General features: G+C 39.3%; 2 pseudogenes; one reads left to right on the top strand and one right to left on the bottom strand.

The window, feature by feature from the left end:
- The first annotated feature begins 538 nt into the window (after positions 1 to 538).
- Positions 539 to 2,950, top strand: LOC149249042 (pentatricopeptide repeat-containing protein At2g13600-like; annotated as a pseudogene).
- A 3,858-nt stretch (positions 2,951 to 6,808) lies between these two features.
- Positions 6,809 to 9,127, bottom strand: LOC149249043 (uncharacterized; annotated as a pseudogene).
- Between the last annotated feature and the right edge of the window lie 256 nt (positions 9,128 to 9,383).

A 9,383-nucleotide genomic window follows, 5' to 3' on the forward strand; every position in this document is an offset into this window, starting at 1 on the left:
ACATGAACAAAAATGTGAAGTTTCAAAGTAATTCTTTCAGATCACTTGCCTATCTATCTGAAATCTAGACCTCTCAAACGAAGAGGCCTAAAAACATACCATTTTCATTTGAACAACTGTAGTTTGGCAACCCAGACATAGAAAATAAAATCCAGTATTAGTGAAATGAAGACACTCACATTACATGAACAAAAATGTGAATCCTTTCTAAGAAGCTTCAAAATGTAAAGAAAAAAGCGGAACAACTAGGTTTTTGTAAACATATTCAAAAGAAACATGAACTGGAGATAGAGATGGTTAGTGTTGTAAAAGAAAAGGAATTGATATTGTGGCTTGAAAACGACAGATGCTTCCTTTATACTTTTTAAGTGCCAAGCATAAACCACCTTCCAATCTAAGGAAGGATAACAGTAAGTACAAGGAAGACCACAGATGCTTCCTTTATACTTCAATTGTCAAGCATTAACCAACATTCATAAGGTAGGTGCTTCCATAGACTCTATCTGACCATGTGACCAACCAGCCCAACTTAACAGCCATGACAGCATCAGCAGATCAGTGGCCCCTTGCGGGGACACACCAGCCCAACTTAATAGCCATGACAGCATCAGTTGATCAATGGCCCCTTGTGGGGCCACACCAGCCCACCTTTGGGCAAACCACTATGTAAGAAAATGAAAACTTGGTGGAAACTGTAGCAACAAGCCACTTTCACCTACCCATCTTGTCTCTCATGGCTAGTCTTCAAATGAATAGAGGAAAGATTACCGAGTCATGAACTTTTAAATGAGGGCATATTATCAAAAACCTTGAATGAGACTCATGAGAATCTATAAAAGAAAAGAAGAAGTCAGACATGCCTAACTTAGTGGTTGATACAGTGCTTAACCACATTAATCACCCTCGTTCAAATACTGGAAGGCATAAAGCCCTGCGTTAGTAAAAAGTTCAGGAATGCGATTCTAGCTGCATATGTCAGGAATAGTAAATTAGAGGACGGCCAAAAGTTGTTCGACAAAATGCCTGAACGAAATGTAGTTTCATGGAATACAATGATAGCAGGATATGCTCAGATTGGACGCATGGAGGATGCACGCCAATTATTTGAGAAAATGCCCAAACGAGATGTTGTGTCATGGACTTTGGTTATTACCGGATATGCCAAGAATGGATGCTTTCAAGAGTCATTGGATCTATTTTCCTGTATGCATGAGGGGTGTGTTTACCGGAACTAATTTACATTCACCGGTGTTTTGAGTGCATGTGCCAGCCTTGAAGTCTTGCTACCAGGCAAGTAGGTCCATGCTGACAGTATTAAAATGGGTTTTCAATTTGATATTTCTGTGGGTAATGCAGCAATTAACATGTATGCCAAATGTGGAAGCATAGATAATGCACGGCAACTGTTTGATACAATGCCTGAACGAGATGTAGTTTCGTGGACTTCAGTGATCGCAGGATATGCCCGGAATGAGCATGGCAAAGATGCATTGGAATTCTTTGCCCGAATGCTTAGTACTGGTACAATGCCTAACCAGTCCAACCTAACTTGTGTACTGGGCATATGCATGAGCCTAGCAGCCCTTGAAGATGGCAAGCAAATCCATGCTCACACTGTCAAAACTGGTTGTGTCAAATGTAAACGTGGGCAATGTCCTTGTTAGTATGTATGCGAAATGTGGGGAAATTGATGATGCGCACCTGTTCTTTGAGAGGATGTGTGAAAGTAATGTGCTGTCATGGAATTCTATGATTGTGGGATATGCAGAGAATGGAAGAACAGATGAGGCACGACAGCTCTTTAATGAAATGCCTGAAAGATATTTGGAATCTTGGAATGTGATGATTGTGGGATATGCTCGGAATAAAAAAACATTTGATGCCCGGGTACTATTTGAGAAAATGCCCGAGGCAAATGTCATATCATGGACTGTTGTCCTTACAGGATATGTTCAGAATGGACAAGATGAGGAAGCCCTGCAGCTTTTTTCTCGAATGGGACAATCTTGTGTGAAACCTAATAACTCCACCTGGGCAGTTGTTTTAAGTTCATGTGCTGGCCTAGCAACCCTGGAACAGGGCAAACAGGTTCATGCTCAAATAATCAAAGTGGGATTCGAGTCAGATGTTTTTGTGAGAAGTGCCATAGTTGATATGTATGCTAAATGTGGGAACCTAGATGATGCACGGCTATCATTTGATAAAATTTACAAACCTGACACGGTCTTATGGACCACAATTATATCAGCATATGCTCAGCATGGACATGGCAGGGAGGCATTACTACTCTTTGAAGAAATGCAACAAGCAGGCTAGACTCCAAATCACGTTACATTTCTTGGTGTTCTGGCTGCATGTAGTCATACAGGCCTAGTGGACAAAGGTTGGCACTATTTCTTATCCATGAGTCAGCATCATGGTATTAGACCAAGAGTGGAGCACTATGTCTGCATGGTAGATATTCTTGGTCGTTCAGGGCACTTGGATGAAGCAGAGGACCTTATCAACTCCATCCCTTATGAGCCTGATGCTATTCTGTGGAAGGCCTTGCTTGGTGCTTGCAGAGTCCATGGAAACCTTGATATAGGCAGACGTGCAGCAGAACACCTTTTTGATTTGGAACCTCAAAATGCAGCTGCCTATGTCTTGCTGTCAAATATTTATGCTGCTGCAGGCAAGTGGGATGATGTTGCAAAGGTGAGAAGAATGATGAAAGATAGGGAGATAAAGAAGAATCCTGGATGTAGTTGGATTGAAATCAAGAATGTGGCGCACAAATTTATTGTAGGAGATAGATCACACCCACAGTCAGAAAGAATTTATGCAATGCTGGATCACTTGTCTAAGCGGATGAAGGAGGCAGGATATATGCCTGACACAAAATCTGTACTGCTTGATGTGGAGGAGCAGCGCAAGTAACAGAGTTTCGTTGTCACCACAGTGAGAAGCTGGACGTTGCCTTAGGGCTTGACAAAACAGTTCTATGGTTGCTTACTTGTATAGTCACAAACCTTTGAATTTGTTGTGATTGCCACAACAAATTCATCGGGGGTGAAATTGTTGCTCTCGATGCATACTGATTCCATTATCTCAATTGTGGAATTTGATTTTCGGGGGATTATGATTTATCTATGATAATAATTTAAACTCCCCTCATTCATTAATTCTTCATTTATGATGTAATATTGGAGAAATGACAACAAGTTCAAAACTGCAAAATATTATCTGATATATAAACGGTGCCATCAACAACACAGACCTGTTTATTTTTAAATCAAGGTACAGGATTTATGTGAAAACACTTCTCAAATAGCATGTCACCTTTAGGACAACTTTTCATGCCATTCTTAGTATAAACATATTAGAAGAGCTTGATTTCTATCACATTAACAAGAAACAATGAAACAGCTGAATATCTTTGATGCCTAGGTATGTCTGCTACTTCTGACAGAAGCTCTTGTATTATTGGGTTCTTCTCTCATAGATTTTTGGATCTCTGTTAAACACCATTGTTTTTCTGCTCATGCATCTTAAGCCTATCTACTAATTTCTATTAACAGAAGAAAGCTTGTGGCTAAACATTTTTGAAAGTGATGAACTTGAACTTTTAAGTTTTTCTGATTTGAGTTTTGGCACATACCAGGAGAAAGTCACAGAACGCAGCATCGTATTTTCTGATCTTGTGTCGAGTACTCTATGAATGGAGCTTTCCCAAAGGTAAGAGACAGACATTTTAAAGCAAGTAGGCTGACAAAACAAATATAATGTCCAACTGAATAGATATAAATGGAATTTGAATTTATGCATCACATTAGGGTAAAGTAAACTAAATTTAAAAATGGTACACTAGCAATTTTTTTTTTTGATGTTACAGGGAAGACAAACCTCGCTAGGATGCATCCATCAATAAGCAGCTATATTGTAGGTTGATAAGAGTTCAAAACTTCAAACTTTCAAAACAAGCTAAATTCAAAATTTTGATCAATCTTTCTGTAGGAACACGGTTGACGAACATTGTTAAGATTCACAATCCCTCATTGCTGATTGCTTTTTCTTATCCTTCTGCAGGTTATTGCTTTTTCTTATCCCTCATTGCTTATTGGAATTTATGGTTCATCGTTTGTATAATCCAGAGGAAACAAATGTGAATAGGATAGGGTTAGGGTTGATGAACAATACAGTGATCGATCCGGGCGCTAGAGAGTGCCTTCTTCTTCGAGCAACTCTACCAATAGGCCTTCATCTTAGCAACCTTATGAGTACGAGACACTTATTTTTTCTTTAATTTCTGTTTGAAATGTCCAGAAATGTTTTTAAGTGAAACTTTATGTTCTGCGCTTTAGGGATTATAGGTTGGGCTAGTCGTTCATTGCTAATTCTCTTAGAATTAAATGTTCAGGACGAGTAACTCACATGTTGTTACTCTTCGCTAGGGTTTTAGGAGAGGTAGCTTACTTGTGCGAGGTATTGCAACTTCGTTTAATATTCCCATTCGCGATTTCCTTCTTTTAATATGCGAGCTCCGGTATGGTGATTCTACCCTAACTGCTCTAGCCATAACTTGGCTTTGCCTATTCCACAAAGCCTGGATAGTTTCTCCGGCACTTCTGCTGCAACGAACCGGCTGAAAATAGTGCCATAAATATATAGTTAGCCTTCTGAACGTTTAAATCGCTTTAAATTGAATGAATTCCATCGAAATCCTCTCTCAGGCATTTGCAAGTCATGCACATGCAAGGGGGTAAGAGTACAATAATACGATATCTACCTTACAAATTTGAGCCAGGAAAACCATTGATCCGCTGCAGGGGATTAATGATCTGATCTGCAATAGATGCGCCTCTGCCTTCGAAATACCAGCTGCATAACCTGAAAATATGAAGAAAACCCTTGTTCATGGAGCAAAATATTATCGATATAATAAATTAAATCGGTTGACAGTTCGTAAGGAAGATAGCGGACAGTTATTGCAGGATCGAACGAACAGTCGCAGTTAGTGCAGGATCGAACGAACAGTCAATTCAAATCAACGGATAAGGATTACCTAATCGTCTAACACTAAAATCCAATGGCACATATTTTGACAAGAAAGCAATTTGGGGAGTTAATCTCAGAGGGAAACGCCTTACGGCGTAAATATTGAAAAAAGGAACAAAACATAGCATATTCAAATACACTAAACTATCATTCTCATCGTAATCTACATTCAGTGCAGTCACAAAATAGCTAAAATCCTTTAAAACCCGTTAACAGTTTGCGAAGTGTGTGTTGAAGCAAATATTTGGCCCCGTAGGGACAGCATCCATATGCAATTAAAACCTGCAAACTACATTATATGTGAAGTGAAATACACTGGTGCATCACATAAAAATATGTTTGTTACTGATATTGTTGATTTGGGCTAAGCACCCGGGAGTTATTATCCCTACACTGAAATGACCGAGCTTCATGAAATACGCTGTCTATTCCTCTCAGCACGAGGAATGCCTGAGATTCTGTTGGCAGTTTGGTTATTTTTCAAACTTTATTTCCTTTGTTTGCCTTGAGAGATTATTTATAGAAGAGTTTACTAATCTGGGGTATACAATAAAGAAAGCAGACCAAACTTAATCTTGAATACTTGACCTTGATAGATAAAGAAGCCCCAGAAAATACGCTGAAAATCCTCTTTATTGCACTGCAGATTGCAGTGATACACTAATCTCAAAAGTATAAGAGCCCTCCCTCTTTACTGTACTGCAGATTACAGAGATATCCTCCCTCAAAAGCATAAGAACCCTCCCTCTTTACTGTATTGCATATTAAAGAGGTAATTTTCTGAAAAAAAAACATAATAAAGCGTTTGCAAAACCCTTTGACAGGATACTTCTTGAGAAGAATTTAAAAACTGTTACCATTTGGAATGGAAGGGTAAAGAAGAAAACTGTTTTGTGAAAGTTGATTGTAATAAAAGCTGGGTTAACCTTACAAGCATTAGAAAACTGTTACCATTTGTAATGCAAGGTTAAAGAAGAAAACATTTGTAATGCAAGGTTAAAGAAGAAATATGTTTTGTGAAAGTTGCTTGTAATAAAAGCAAGGGTAGCCTTACAAGCATTAGAAGTAACGGGATGATTAGATCTCATAGAACAAGGACATATTTCCATTACAGTATCTTTAACCTTCCACCTGGTATTGGACACAAATCATCAGTGAAACCAAGGATACTTAATCATAGGGAGAAAGTTACTATAAAAATTGTGTCATCCCAGTAAAACCTGTAACCAGAGATAATGCTTCAAGTTGGTGATTAACGGAAAGAATCCAGCTTCGATGGCAAATATTTTCCTCTACTTCCCCATTCATGTCTGGGCATGAATTGTAAGTGTTGAAGGAAGCACTTTCTTCTGTAAAACAAAATAGCATTTAACATTTTTTTAACGAGGAAAAGTCCCCTATTACTGGATGCTAGTGTTGTAATAGCATTTCTATTTACCTTACATAAAGCTGCATTACATTGTAAAAACAAAGCCTCACTGCATGTCCCCTATTACTGGATGCTACTGGATGCTAGTGTTTAAGTAGCATTTCTATTTACCTTAACATAAAGCTGCATTACATTGTAAAAACAAAGCATCACCACATGTCTAACATATATATGGATGGAGTTACAGACTTCAACTCCTACTATATGTTTTTGGAGTTTGGACTATTTATTTACAAGAAAACCAATCTTTTAATTAAATAAAAGCAGTTTGAAATCCTACTTCAAGACATTTTCAATGAATCCTGAAAGCAGTTTCAGCATCTTATTTCAAGACACTTTCAATTGATCTCTGAAAACAGTTTCAACTTATGCATTACATTGTAAAAACAAAACCTCACCACATATATAACATATATATGTGTGGAGGTACAGATTTCCATTCCTTTTGGAGTTTGGACTATTCTATTTCCAAGAAAAGCAAGCTTTTAATTAAATAAAAGCAGTTTAAAATCTTACTTCAATATACTTTCACTTTATCTCTGTAAGCAGTTTCAGCATCTTACTTCAAGATACTCAGTTCATCTCTGAAAGCAGTTTCAGCTCATCTCTGAAACCCATTATCCAATGATTATTAAAGTAAAACTCATACAGTTATCTAGTTTCCTTGAACCACTTGGGCTTAACACCAATGTTGAAGTTAAGATACCAGAACCCAATTGAACTTCATGTCCAAGAGGAAAAATACAAAACAATACTCTCAATTATTTTAAATTGAACTTCAACCAGACCTAATTTAATTACAGAGGAAATAGTCATTTATATCTTTCTGTCATCATCCTAATCTCTTGCACATCGATTTCAACTCATGGAATATCTAACGCCACATTTCTCAAGGATTCGATTGCCACCAAACGCTACATTTCCCTATCTTGCACATGAAGCTGCCAATGCCAGGGATGTCATGCTCAACACGAAGCTAATGAAAAGCCCTCTCTTCATTGTAGGTAATACCCAGCGACATGATAAGATTCAGAGAGCTGAAACTTCGCACCTTTCGAGACCAAGGAAAAGATAATTACAGGGAAGCAGAACTGTGTTTGGAAGACCAGGAGTCACTATTCACAGCAGGTCTTGTTAGGGAAGAAACGTTGCTCATTGCAGAGATGGAGAGTGGAATTGAATAAGCAGATAAAGGGGCCCTCATGGGAGTTCAGGGAGGAGTATCGTGCTCACAGGGGGATGAAACAGCAGTGCCTAATGCGGTAGGTAATGAAGACATTTTATCAGTATCATAGATGGGATTCGAAGTAACAGCATAGACGCTCTGCCGCTTACCATATTGCCTCAAAGATTCATTTTTTGAAGAGGCCGAGAGTGTATGATTACTTCGCCATGGGGAAGACCTGGGAGATGAGAGGGAAGCGAATCGACCAGGTGCCGAACGAGGGGAAGTGCCGCATGAAAACGGTTGGGAAAGCAAGTCTGACAAGTTCATGGGTTGAGGAGACGGGGAAGGGGGCTTCCAATAGCAACCGGATTCTTGCATCCTCTGTTGCTGCCGCAGCAATCCAATCGAATACAGGTCCCGCCATTGCTTCTGTAGTTGATAACAACGTTCCCGCGTATTGTTCTTAGGAGGCAACTTAGATTGTTCTTAGGAGGCATCTTTAGAGCGAACAGGGCATTGAGATTTTGCCATCCCTTGCTCTGAAACAGAGGATGCAATCTTATCTTCACCCACAGATTCTTCGTCCTGCATATCCTCTTTATTCTCTTCTTTGATAGTGAACAGCAACCTCGGTCCTCCCGCACCCCTGCATATAGAGACTATCGTTGCTACTAATAACGCTGGGAGTAGTCCGGAATAGAGTTGCTGAAATCTCTGGATCTGATGCCTCCCGTATCAAGTGAGAACCCAATGAACCCACCAGTCCTTCACGAGTAAAGTTGAAGCCATTAACGGGGGAGCGTTGGATTATCCAATTCCCAACTGTTGAAGCCTCCCTCCATGGATTTAGGGACAACATTAGTGATCCTCCTCCTATTTCAAGGACTCCGGCACTTCCAGTAAAATAAGTAGTAGACTTCAGCCAGGAGCACCTGCACGAATGACTAGAATACAATAATCAGGCCACTGCCATGGTTGAATTATCACTTCCTATTTAGAACGCTGAACAAGACCATTGTATAACAAAAATACCATTTTTTTTGCCGCCATTGTCTCTCTGCTCCAAAGCCCGCCATTTCAATTCTTGCATACTGTGAACAAGCATCGCCAGAAAGCACAAAAGTCCAGGTCTATTGTTCAACTTTTCAACCGGATACAAATGCCTGATTAGCTAAATAATAGTTAAGTTAACAAACACCATAGTTGCAAACCCACCTCTGCTCTTTATGAATCTGCTCTCTAGTGGTTATGGCGCGGCAGTGTTCTGAATGCAGAGTCGAACTGAAAATTCCCAAAACACACATATCAATACAAAAAAGTTCAGGTGTTCAGTGCATACCTGTAAAGCACCGCCAGAGTAGCATGCTCGGGCCGCGGGCGAAGCAAAAACATTTGCGTTGAGTGTAAATTAAAAATAGTTCGTGTCAAAAACCCTTGTTCATGGAGCAAAATATTATCGATATAATAAATTAAATCGGTTGACGGTTCGTAAGGAAGATAGCGGACAGTTATTGCAGGTTGCAACGAACAACGAACAGTCGCAGTTAGTGCAGGATCGAACGAACAGTCAATTCAAATCAACGGATAAGGATTACCTAATCGTCTAACACTAAAATCCAATGGCACATATTTTGACACGAAATCAATTTGGGGAGTTAATCTCAGAGGGAAACGCCTTACGGCGTAAAAACGCCTTACGGCGTAATTATAAGCATAAATGTATTTAGAATTAGCTGAAGAAGTGATGGT

Source organism: Pinus tabuliformis, chromosome 7 (assembly GCF_031772625.1).
Source record: "Pinus tabuliformis cultivar Carrire ecotype Pingquan chromosome 7, CPIR1, whole genome shotgun sequence".
In the NCBI taxonomy this organism is placed as follows: Eukaryota; Viridiplantae; Streptophyta; class Pinopsida; order Pinales; family Pinaceae; genus Pinus; species Pinus tabuliformis.